The following is a 13,315-nucleotide window of genomic DNA, read 5'->3' on the forward strand; positions in this document are numbered from 1 at the left end:
TTTTTATATTGTCTTGAGCATCTCTGAAAGAATTGCAAATTCCAGATAGAACATGATTAATTCAGCACTGTCGTCTCCTACAATATAGTGTACAGCCGTCCATCCTTCTTTAGCGCGGCTACATCTTATCTTGGCTCTTAGTGAAAAACTAAATTAAGGCAAAGGCTGAAGTCACTCATGTGTGCTACTTTTAAAATTAATTTTTGCTGACAGCACCACAGAGCCGAAACCATGTAGTTGCATTATGAAAGCCAGAACAGAAATTAAAATATATGTGTATTTTTGTTATTTCAGGAAAGAGAGTCTTTTGCTCCTTCTACATTAGTCATTTTCCCAAAGGACTCTACATCTTCCTTATTTGGGGAGTAAAAGTCGAAACATCAGTCTCCTTTCCATTTGCTAAGGATTTCTGCTTCTTACTGCGTTTAACTCCTTGTACTCATCATCTTCTTTATAAGATGCGAGTGAAGTTTTGTGATGGGCAATTTGGGTGAGGGAGATGAAGGACAATTTGGAGACACTAACATTTTTCGCAGTGTGTCTCATTTTCAACAAATGATTTAATTTGAGAGGAATCCTCCTTGGTTTCTAAAAGCTTAAAATGGTTCGGTTCCATGCACTTGAAACAATTCTTCACCCTAAAATTCATTTTTATTTTAACTTTAAAACCTGTAAAATGTTCAGAATTAATTTTTTTTTTTAACTGAACTTTACATTTTTTCAACTTTTTGACTACCTGGGAATACAATACTTCTCTCTCAGCTTGACCTATAGCAAGTTTTTCGTTGTAGTTTTTAAAACTATGGCAAACCCTAAATCTGTATTTGTCCGGGTTTATTTTCTTTTTCTCTCCCTGGTATTATCAGGAGCAGCTTTTCACCATTGTGACACAGAGGTGAAACTGAAGGAGGAACAGTGGGGAAATTAATATGTTTTCTATGCCGGAGCTGCTTCCCCAAACCTACAGATCACTGTTCAAGCTGGTATGAAGTGCAGCAGAGGCAGGCTCTGCCATTCCTGGTTTACTGCTCTCTGAAGTGGGGTGAACTACGTTCACTATTTTCCAGATTACCAGCGAGGTTTAGTTGATGCTTCTGAATCAGATCAAAGATGAAGAGAACAGGGACAAGCTTGGCAGCAGCCTTCCTCATCCAGCATTCCCTTTTGACGCGACTAACGCTAGGCAATAGTCTGACTTTTCTCACAGTGACCATACTTACAACAAGCCTTTGCAACAACTCTGAAGCGTGTCTCTTCCAGGATGCTACAGCGAAAACAGGCCTTTTGAAAACATGTTTGAAAGCAGAGAGCGATGTGCCATCAAGCTGAGCTCCTCACAATACACCTATCAAAGGGAGCAGTCAGAACAGCGAGAAGACAGTGTTGTGATGGCTTAACATAACCACACGGACTCCCCACGCCGCAATTGCACTTGTCAAGGGACATTAAAAATTGTATCCGGAGGTAGCCCGCTATATGAGACTCTATGTGTGACTGCATTGCAGAAAAGGACTTTGAGGAAAAAGTAAGGAGTCAGAAGGATTTTGATGAATAAGAGTAACATTCTATATAAGATCTAGAAAACTAGTTATAAACTAGGATTTGTAATGGATCACAAACTAAACATGACCAAAAGTATCGCACTTTTAGAAAGGCAAATTTCACAATGTGAGATATCAATAGGAGCATAGCTTTCAAGGCACATGAATACATCCCTCTGGTCTTGACAGTCTTGACGAGGTCTCCACTGTAAACTTTGTCCTGTTCTGGGTACCATATTTCAAGGCAGATGTGGGCTAAAGCAAGAAGTCCAGTGAGTTACAAGAACGATGAGAGATTTAGAACGATTTTTGACTTTTATAATTGGGATTGTTTAGTCTAAAGATCAGTAGTTCAAGTGGGAATATGGTACAAATTTCCAAGCACATAAATTTTTTCTCATAAATTTCAAAGAGGAAAAAAAACCCACCTTTTCTCACATTCATGTGACCAGGAAAAGAAGGAATGCACTGAAATTAGGAAAAATAGATTCATGCTGGATAAGAAAATAAACTTTTAATAGTAAGGGATTTTCAAGCACTGGGATAGTCTGTGTGCATCAATTCAGGATTATTTGTCATTGCAGAGCATGTTAGAGGAAAAGTGATCAGGAGCGATGTGAACAGAGCTGATCCTGTACTACGACAGTACAATGGACGAGGTAAACTCTCTAGGACCTTTTCCTATCTACTTTTTATTATCTTAACACCAGTCCACGAGACAGACTGTGAAAATTAGGTGTTAGGGTTTAATATCACTTTGTGCCTCTTCCAACAGGTGCATGAACAAGTCAAAGGTGACTGGAAAAAATCTACTGACAGAAAGCTTATAATGGTATTTTGGATTCTTTTGCACTTTGTTCTAAAATGCACATCAGATTATGTCCCTGCCTCTAACGGACAAAAACATCATCCATGGATAATGGATGGATAAAAAAACGTCCCCAAGAAAGGAATTTTTTGCCATGTATTCGGACTGTAAGACATTAGGTAACACATACAGAGGAGAACAGATCAGTTACAAAGGCCTCAATTTTTTTAGGAAGCTTTGAACAGAGAATGCAGGTAACTTGAAGCAACCAAAAGACTAAAAGCCCTGTTCTGGTCAAGTGCTCTTCTGGTAGGTGTCCATCTCTGCACAGACGCTTGGCTTCTGCTGAAGTCCATGCATGGATGTCTTCCAGACCTTGACATAAAGGAAAGAAACAACTCGAGCCAGAATTACTTGGGATAAAACCTTGCACTGTGTAGGAATGGGGCAAGAGGCACACAACTCACATGTTGATCTCTGTAACAAATGCAACATATTGGGAATACACAGAAATCAAAACATAAGACAGAAGAACATTTTGAAAGAAGCCTGAAACTTTTACTGATTATCCTTTGGGAATTCCCTGAATGACAGGTCCCTTTTGAGAGCTAAGTTCTCAGAGGAAGACTGAAAACACTGATTGTAGAGAAAGCTCATTGAAATAAACAGAACATCAGAGCTCTCACTGAAGTAATTCCATTAGAAGTATGATTGGAAACTGTAGCTTTTTGTTGTGGATTTTTTTCTTCTATTAACCATTACCCACAAAAATATATTGGATTGTTTTGTAATAATTTTACCATTTTGCCAAGATACCAACATGATTTAGGAACCTAAGTCTCATCTTCAAATACAGTGAAGCAGTAATTTAAAAAAATAGTCTCAGCTTCTTACTAGCTCATCAGGCCATCCTTTATATCTACTTGATGAAGACTCAGAGGGGTGATCAAGTGATTTGCCTATGGAAAGAAATTTGGTATTGTAGTTAGGATTTAGGAGATCTGTTTCAGTTCTTAATTTTACCTCCAAATTGACAGTAAGACTTTAAGAAGTATGTAATGAAACTTAAGGGCCCACACTTAACTTTCACATGCCTGAGGGGTCATTTTTCGTGAGGAAACAGATGTGCATAATTATTTGGGATAACCGTGTTGCTGCAGTGATTATAGTTTCCATGTAGGATGTGTAACTATTGGGAAAAAGAGAAGAGATTTAAAAAATGAAATCATAGCAAAATTAATGGGATAAATGTGAATGACAGATTTTTTTAGTCTGTCAAATAAGTGAGAAAAAAAGAGATTCAAGGAAATAAAAACCCTTTTATTTTTCTTCAGGCTAAAAAACAAACCAAGACATTTCCTTTCAGGTAGACTTGAAAAGATTTTTGACTGAAAAATTCAAATTAAGAAACCAAAATATTTCATCCTAAAAACACTGAAACAAAATCTTCTCGCTCCATAATTTATTTACTGACTGCCTCAATTTTCTGTTTATTTGCATCACAGCTATTTGCCAATTTCACAAGGAGCTATGCTGTGTATTGAACTACATTTTTTTCTGGTGTTTTGCAAAGCCACAGATTAAGGTAACTTATTCCTAAATAACTGGCTACATATTTGTTAACACTGACGTGCACAGTTTTCATTACCTCACAAAAAACTTTGCCCATCAATTTCCTTGCAAAGACTAGCTTTCAATATAGCTCCCCTGAAAGTCAATAAGACCTAAAGAGTCTCGTCACTTTATCATTTTAGAAAATTGTCCTCCCACCTCCTACTCCTACACATACATGTACGTACAGATTTCTCTATACCACATGTATTATAAATAAATTAATATTAAAGCAGCATTATGAAAAAGCAAAAATAAAGTGAAATTCTGAGATTTAACTATCATATATTGGAGCTTCAAAAGAAATGAAATATACAAATGAGAGGAAACTGCTACCACAAGCACCTCAGTACTAACTTCTAGGGTGCCAGATCATTTTTAAATAGCTTTCTACTACCCCCTGCCCATGTTCCCATTCTTCTCCCCGGATAAACAACTACACAAGAGAAATAGCAGCAGTTTACCCACCACGTTTGTGATTTCATGAACTCTAAAGAAAATATTATAAATGACAAATTGTCTAGAGTGAATTAAGAGTAGTATTTGCACATTTTTCTGCTCAGCTGAGCTCGCATTGTTTCTTTGGGAATAAGCTATGAGTTTTTAACATTTCCTTTGCCTTATTCCCCTAGCACAGCATCGCTCATCTTTTACATTTTCTGCTCTTTTATCTCCATGAGAAAGAGGTGTAAGTTAATTTTGCTCTTGGGATAGAGATGTATAAGAAGCAAAATTTCCAAACTTCCGATTAATGGCTGGAGGCAATCAAAGGATCCTCTTTGTCCCGAGATTAAAGGACTGTTGCATGCTGAGTGATGCTTTCAGGCTCTTGGAGTTTGCACCTGAAGCCTATCATTTAAAATATTGGCACTAAATAGGTTGGTTGAAAGAGAAGGGCCTGCACCACTTCCCCACCCTTCACTTGTATCAATGAAGAGATTCCTCACTGTCTGCAGAAAAGCAGGGTGCCGCTTCTTTCACAGTGCTTCTCTTCTCCTCCGTAGTGCTATTACAACGTATTGTGCTGTAGCTTGGCGAAAACTGTTTGGTACCTCCTAAATTTCCAGAATTCTTTCACTTATCTCTTCCTTTCCGCTAATAATGTTTTTTTGGATGGCATACATAGGCACAGAGGAAAAGGTGGCACAAACACATGGTTTGGAGGAGGGGGCGTCTCACCACTGCAGGGTGCGGGGGTGGATTATTCTTGCTTAAGTGTAATATTCTGCAAGGAGCAGGGGATCGCATCACTTGGGAAGGCCACAACGCCTTTTCACTTTTCTGCTTACCCCCTCATATACTTTCCGAAGTTTTTTTTCTTTGTGGTCGATTTACGACTAGTGCAGCAAGGCGTGAGTTGTTCCCCAAGTTCCTTCTGTCCGTACAACTTTTGTTTGTAATGGCGGATGCAAGGGGCCACAGTCTTTTGGCCTCTTCAGCCAGTCTGTTCACACACCAGCAAAAGTACCCAGCATTTTACTATCTGGGTAAAATGATAGGCCCGGGAGAAGCGGCAGAGATATTAAGGCAGAGCCACATCGTGTCTCAGCACATTTCTAGTACAGCAAAGTGTCAGAGGAGGACTTTTTTGGTTGAATTTCAATCACAGGGACTGTGACTCTCACGCAAGGCACCACCCCTCAGTCTGAGCAACCGGAAAATAGTACACGGAGATGATTTTGCTCAGCTCATATTTTAAAGATAAGCCTGTATGTAATAGCTTTCAACTTGCTGCTGGAGGAAATGCAGGGGCCCTGAGTGGGTGGAAAGGAGAAACTAAAACCACAGACAGTAGGCGCTGTGCCAGGAGAGGGTGCCCTTTCTTGACATGGGTCCATTATCGTTGCAGTAGGCTCTGAAAAGTCCTCATTTCACTCCAAAACGTCAAGTATGGGCTGACTTTAAGGACTTCTTCACTTTGCCCTGTGCTGCAGGAATAGTCTGTGCCTTTTCACCATCTAACAGAGGCTGTGGGTGAAAGCATCAGGATCTTGGCTGATGGTCCATGTGAGAAGCATGTACTAGAACAGCAACCACCTCATTCCCAAGTGACCTCTCCTTGTAGGTATGGAGCTAATCCACATTTTATGGCTCAGAAGTCTTCAACTCTGTAACTGGACTTGTTGTGATGACAATATCTAACACATCCTCTGCACCATCTAATAAAAAACAATCTGTGCTTACCATTCAGGCTAATGACAATGTAATAGATGTGTGACAGAAGGTTACACATAAGAATGATTATATTTTTATATTATCTGTATGCAAAATGGAGCTTGCCACATACCCACCAAAACAAACAGACCTTTCTCTGCAGGCAACCCAGAAAGAAACTCCAGAAGCATGAGGTGGTGTAACTGAAAATTCTGATGGAAATTTTTCCACACCTTTCAATGGGATTTGCAAGAAAAGTATGGAAATGTCATATTTAGGTTAGTGGAGAGTATAGGATGGGCAGTCAGCGGTGCTCCCTGTGAAGTTGTGGTGATGACCAATAAAACCGCACTGTATTAAACCTGACAATTTTTATATTAACATATCCTGAAAAACTTTTATGAAAGAAATCAAGAGAAAAATAAGCATATTCCCATCACTTAAAACTGACACTACAAGGTACTTTCTGTAAGAATGAATGTTTGCTGAAGCACAATGATTAATTTAGCATAGTTATGTGTCTTTTTAAGAGAAAAAGAAACCTTTCTCTCTGATGAGCAAAGAAAGCCATTTCTGTAACTGCAGACGTGGAATGGTACTTTCAGTACAGATACGACCAGATGCAAAACTGCTTGTGGCATGTAGTGGGGGGTTACTGCAGTTACAGTTAATAAGTAGTCTGCTTTGCTGCTGTTGCAGTACTGGAGAGGACTTTGGTGTGACTTCATTCAGAAGAGGTACTGATCATTCTCAATTCCTTTCCTGACAGCTAAAGTTCAAACCCTTGCTAGCACATTTCTAGACTAGGTCCTAATTTCTGGGGAAATTTGAAAAAGTCTGGATGCTACAGGAAGTCTCTTGCAATTTTTTGTGCATTTTTGTCTGCACAAGTCAATTGATTTCAGGCAGCACAGGTATGAGTAAGATTAAGGTATGACCTTCTGTATATGGCAATAATTTTAGAGTGGTCAAAAAAAATCTGTCCTCAATTTATAATACTCAGGGATGGAAACAAAACAGAGCTAAGCAAATTATGATTTTAAAAGTAAAAGGCTGCCAAACCTCTTTATAACAATATTATATAAGAACAGACAGAGCAGCTTAGCAAACAGATTGAGTCCACTGTGATTTTTGCTTCAGAGTGATCCCCCACAGACTTTTTGCCTATTTATCTTTAAATTCTTAAAGAGATTCTTCACAGAGTTTTATGCCCTCCCCCCCCCCCCCCCCCCCAAAATTTACTATCTGTGAAGTGTGCCACCAGCAGTCATAATTTTACCCTAGCATACCAGGTCCCACTGCGACAACAAAGGCGGAATTATTTCAGAACATGTTATTACTATATCCTAGAAATATTTTGATGATCAAGCATCTTTCAGAATACTGTTTTGCAGGAGAAGAGAATCACAACACCTTAGGCTATTTTTGGAAAGAAAATACCACCACTGACCAGGTGGTTTTAGAAGATAATCTTCGGAAAGTCCTCCCGGAATTTAATGCTCCAGGTCAGAAATCAAATCAACAAATAAAATATACGTGAGTCTTAAAACTCATTGTTCTAGGGAATCTTAGCATTGCAGCTGTTGTTAGTTCTGGCTCAACAAAACTGATTTCCAACTAAATGTTTAGTTTGCTTTTATCGGTATTGCTCTTGCACTGACAATAGGCATTTGATTTCAGTTGTCTTTTCCCTTGTTTTGGTTCATGAATACCTGTCACAAGTAACTCCCCAGGTCCTTTGTTTATCTGTCTTCTCCTGATTAAATGTAACATTACTGTAGATTTTGAAAGATCACTTTCCAAGCAGAGGTCAGCAGCAAAACAGTGAATTTTCTTCTAACATCTTTCTCCCTCTTAAAAATCAGAACCGGATGTCTTCGTAAGGGATGTGCTATCCCCCACAGGAGTCATGGACTCTACATTGAGTTTCATGAGTAAAGCACTTAAACCTGTATTATCCAGGAGATCACATTACATGATTATAATAGTCTCTTTCAGTTTTAAAAGTGTACAGTTTTATTTTCTGTGACAAAGAGAGATCTTTCAGTCTTCACTCTCAAGCTGATTTTGCCCCAGTTTCACCAAAAGAACTCCAGCACTGCACTCTGCATCAGCAGGTGGGTCCCCTTTGCCACCAAACCGTTTTAAATTGAGACCATATCTTTTCCTCCTTAGCTGTCCGTCCATCACTCAATCAGAAATGAAAGTGACCACAGAAAGGTATTGCCAAACATTTAACATATGGCTATTTCCTCTATTTAATGCAAAATCACAAGACAACCGTTCTTTAGAAGTCCAAATTTGTACATCCGGTTTGAGCCTCAGTAGACAGCAATGAAGAGTTCAGTAGATAAAAGCGCATTTACCTGGGTGGTTATTTAACTTTGCAGGCTCATTAATCAAGTAGAACAAACCTCATTCAACAAACAGGTGTTTAATTGAATAGGTTTTTTCATCCATCCAATTTATGTTAAAATGCCCCGTCTTAATTAGTTCACAGTTACTCCCAAGTTGATTTACAATCAATTCATGTTCTTCACAAACATTGCTGATGTTTTCAGGTGAGAAGTACACAACAAATAAAGGAACTATACTATTTTGAACTGGCCTAAGTTATTGGCAGGATGCTGTAAATGTTGAGGCAAAATACTAATCACATAATGACCAAAGAGCAAGAACAAGCGCAACAAACAACACAGTTTCATTTTCAGAGGTGGGAACGTCCTGCTGCATTGATCCCTCTCTGATACCACGCAGAGTTTGTAGCAGGGGACAAGGAAACGAATTTGAATGGTCTATGAGAAGAAAGGGAATCAGAAGGGATTTTGAGACCAAGGATGAACACAATCATAGCCTTCAGTACATAAGTCTTGAATCAGCTTTGAAAGGACAGGCAGCATTGTGGAAGGCACCGGAAAGACTGAACCTTAGCAATCAAAGGACAAACAAAGAAAGCTTGGCATGTATATAAAGGGCATATAAAGTGACTAGCTTGTAGGCACTTACATTGGAGGTGAGAGCACTCACAGACAGATTTCCTGGCACCTTCTCCAAACCCCCATCTTGCAAATTCCATTCTTCCTTTTTGGTTTTGGGAAGGTTGCTAGGTGCTCCACTGTGAAAATATTCTCCATGATGGAATATCTCTCATATCTCAGAGTTTTTAAAGGAAAATCAGTCACCTACTGAGAGAAAAGCCCGCTGCTACTATGTTCTGGTTTTGAGGGCTGCATGGGTGGGAATTATTAGCTCACTGAAAATTATTTCCTGCTGAACACTGAATGAAACTCCCAATACTTGCTTTCAAATTGGTTTTGAGCGCAAGCATGTGGGAAGCAATTATGAATTTACATGGTGATAACCTGATTGTAGATCTCTAACCAATATTATATTTTTGGACCTTGATTGCTTTTGGTGTTTAAGATGTCAGCCTGTGATTTAAACATGGTAGAAAAATCTGTAGGTGGAGAATTAACAGATTTCCTAATTGTGGGAATGACACCAGAATCCCAGATACATAACAACTTACTTTAGAGGTGAACTAGTATAACAACTACCTACTGGAGAGGAATGTGCAAAAATGAGGAATTTGAAAGCTTTGTGTGGTGGATGGGGAGGAGTTAGAACACCAGAATAAGAGCAGTTTTAGCTCTTAGCTTGATTTTAATTCAATAACTATGCTTTAAATATAGCATGAGCAATCACTTTGAGATGTCAGCTGCCTTAGACAGAATATTAGGTGAGCAGAGAAGGGAGACCAGGAGGGCATGTTTGGGACCCGGATCTTCAAGAATGAACATCCATGATGAGGACTTCTGAACTGTAAAATGGAATATAAAACTGAGAGACATTGTTTTATGATACCAAAGTCCTCAGCTTAACACTGGTGTCTGGAGCTGGTTTTTCAGCTCTGTAAATAAGAAATTATCTATGCCAAGAGACAAGGAGACGAGTCTTCTTTTCAAATGAGCAGATGGCAGAAGCATCAGAGGCATCCTACTTCTTTCTTCTTCTGTGCAAATAAATACATTTTAAAATGCTGAACCTGATATGAAGTTTATTTCAATAATTAATGTAAGTGGTATGCACTTGGAGTCTAGGAATTCCCATCACTTCTGGGCAGTGTCCACAGAGAGATCTTGGAACAGAAGAATCCTGTGCCCTTCAAACTGTCACAGATTTTTTTCATACAGAATGCATTCATTTGTTCTATCAGCATATTTGTGGAGATGCTAGAAAAATGTATAGTGTAAAAACAACAAAAAAAGTATAAAAGCAACCTTTTCTATTTTGAAACCTAAGAATCCCCTCAAGTCTTGTCTGTTGCTTTTTCCCCCTCTAACCCAGCTGCTCTTTGATCTGTGTCTTCCTAAGTGGATAAATATATTTTAAATTATTGCTAGCCCCAGGGGAACAGAACTGGTGTTAGCTAGCAAGGAGATGCTTTTAGGAAATGTCACTAATGTAGGTGGTGAAAATGGCAAGAAACTGTTGAGGACTGCAACAGCTCAGCTAGATCTGAGCCAAACTTAGGGCTGAAATAAATGACTGCAACATTCAGTGTCTTCTCTGGGATATTCAGCCACTGAAGCTCTCTGAAATGTCCTGACTGTGCCTTCTTCTCATTAGGAATCGAAGAACAGTTAACTTCCAGGGGGGCAGTTTAGTCCCATATGCAGCTTTTGGCTTAAAATACATAGGCTTACCAAAGCTGATATCTGCAGAAATGTACAGATTTGGAGCTGCATTCTGTGCTGTCTTTTCATATCTGTAAAATAGCAACAAACTGTAATCATTCTAATTTGTTGACTTGTCTTGTCAATTGGGCTAGTTATGCCTAATTAGTGCCAAAGTTTGAATATAAAAGAAGTTGAACAAGTCCTTGGGTTGGAGGCAGAGGACATCTTCAGTGGCCTATGCAGGGACCTATCCACCATATTACAAACGTTAAGAGTGGATTTCTGGTCTCTGTAGAGCGATTGAGACCTCCAGAGTTGAAAGCCTAGATAGATTACACAGTTAAAAGAGGGAGCTAAAGTTTCTGAAAACCAGTTGAGGGACTGCAAGTCAGGAGCCTACTCCTCTGCATTGACCACAGAGGGATCTAAAGCACCTCTGTAGAGAAATCAGAAGACTGTGTCTGGAACAGCTTGGAGGTAACTTTTAGGCATGGGCAGATCCAAGGATGGTCTGAACGCATCTCATGGAGGCATCTTCACTTGCTGGGGTGCAGAAAGCTGAGGGCAGATGCCTCTCAGGGTGGAGAGAGGAGGTTCCTACCTCCACACAAAATCTATTAGTTAGTGAGGCTTCCCAGAAAACAGCCTTGTGTCTCCTGTGCCCATTGCTGATTATAGAAGTGACCAACTCAGTGCTCCTTATAAAAGTCACTTGCTTATCAAACTATAGTCTCTCTCTTTTTGGTCTCCTCATCTACCTTTGTAAATCCTATATGCCTTTCTACACACCAGTCAGATTCAGGGGGAACAATAAAGACATATCCATACAGGGTGACATCATTCTTGTCCTGCGGTCATATGTAACCTGATGAGTGAGGTATATCCCTGGTATGCAGAAACAAGGTTTAAACATCAGTCAGTCTGAGAAAAATCCTCTGGATAGGAATAAAAAGTGAGCACTACCATTGATTATGCTTTCTAAGCTCAACACAGTGCTATTTCGGTAATTTAGACATAGTATGATTACACTGAATGAATCAAACCCTATAAGGTTGTGCTGGTTTTGGCTGGGATAGAGTTAATTCTCTTCATAGTAGCTTGTGTGGGGCTATGCTTTGGATTTGTGCTGGAAACAGCGTTGATAATACAGGGAGGTTTTCATTATTGCTGAGCAGTGCTTACACAGAGTCAAGGCCTTTTCTGCTTCTCACACCACCCCACCAGCGAGTAGGCTGGGGGTGCATAAGAAGCTGGGAGGGGACACAGCCAGGACAGCTGACCCCAGCTGACCAAAGGGATATTCCATACCATATGACGTCATGCTCAGCATATAAAGCTGGGGAAGAAGAAGGAAGGGGGGGACGTTTGGAGTGATGGCGTTTGTCTTCCCAAGTAACCGTTACGTGTGATGGAGCCCTGCTTTCCTGGAGATGGCTGAACACCTGCCTGCCGATGGGAAGTAGTGAGTGAATTCCTTGTTTTGCTTTGCTTGCGTGCGCGGCTTTTTCTTTCCCTATTAAACTGTCTTTATCTCAACCCACGAGTTTTCTCACTTTTACTGTTCCGATTCTCTCCCCCATCCCAGTGGGGGGAGTGAGCGAGCAGCTGTGTGGTGCTGAGCTGCTGGCTGGGGTTAAACCACAACAAAGGTGAAGTTCACCTGTCCCCAAATGCAGGCATTACTGAGCATGCATAACAAACTTTGATCAGGTGCCTAGGAAATATCATGGCCTGTGACCTGAGCTCTGCCTGATTTACAGATGTATTCAGAGGGCTGGATGTGTCTGAGACAAGCCAGTCAACTCTTTTCTGAGACTCACAGGACATGATTAATCTAACCTAATTTTAGATATCTAAAATGTAGATGACGACATCTAAGCCAGACACCGTAGGCTCCCTTTTAAGATAATGGAAAGAGAAACAGACACTTGTAGGGTTCAGTTATTCTGGTGTAGTTTAGATATCCACCCTATGATAAGTTGACTCACACAGTCACACAGACTCCCGCTCTCCACCATGGAGACTGACCCGATGCAGACATCTGTACTGAGCAGCTGAAGGTACTCTGAATTTTCCTTCATGAAATGTAACCGACACAATCGAGAAAAAGCTTAGGCTAAGTTTAAACTTGTTTATGCTTTCCACTCTCCTGAAGTTTGTGATGTTTTTTAAAGTTTGACAGTGAAGGCAACTGCAAGGTAGGGAGTAAGCCAAGACCACAGTCAGCCTTGCTCTTTATGGTGCCATTAGCAGGACAGGACCATGTTCTTACCTCCCGTAGATGTCCACATTTTAGCGAGTTTTCCCAAATGCCGTCCACTGGTATCTGCTTATTTCTGACTTGTCCAGACACCAAAACACACAGCTCTCTCTTCTCTTGGTTATGTTGAATGGTTATGCTAAATATGCATTAAAATTTATGTGGGTTTTAGGGAAAAAGTTTCATTAAAGAAAAGACATCTGAGTTTAGAAACAAGATGGTTTTAATATCTTCTTGAGCCTAGGTGGCTAGCAAAGTTAAA

This window comes from Aptenodytes patagonicus, chromosome 1 (genome assembly GCF_965638725.1).
Source record: "Aptenodytes patagonicus chromosome 1, bAptPat1.pri.cur, whole genome shotgun sequence".
Lineage (NCBI taxonomy): Eukaryota > Metazoa > Chordata > Aves > Sphenisciformes > Spheniscidae > Aptenodytes > Aptenodytes patagonicus.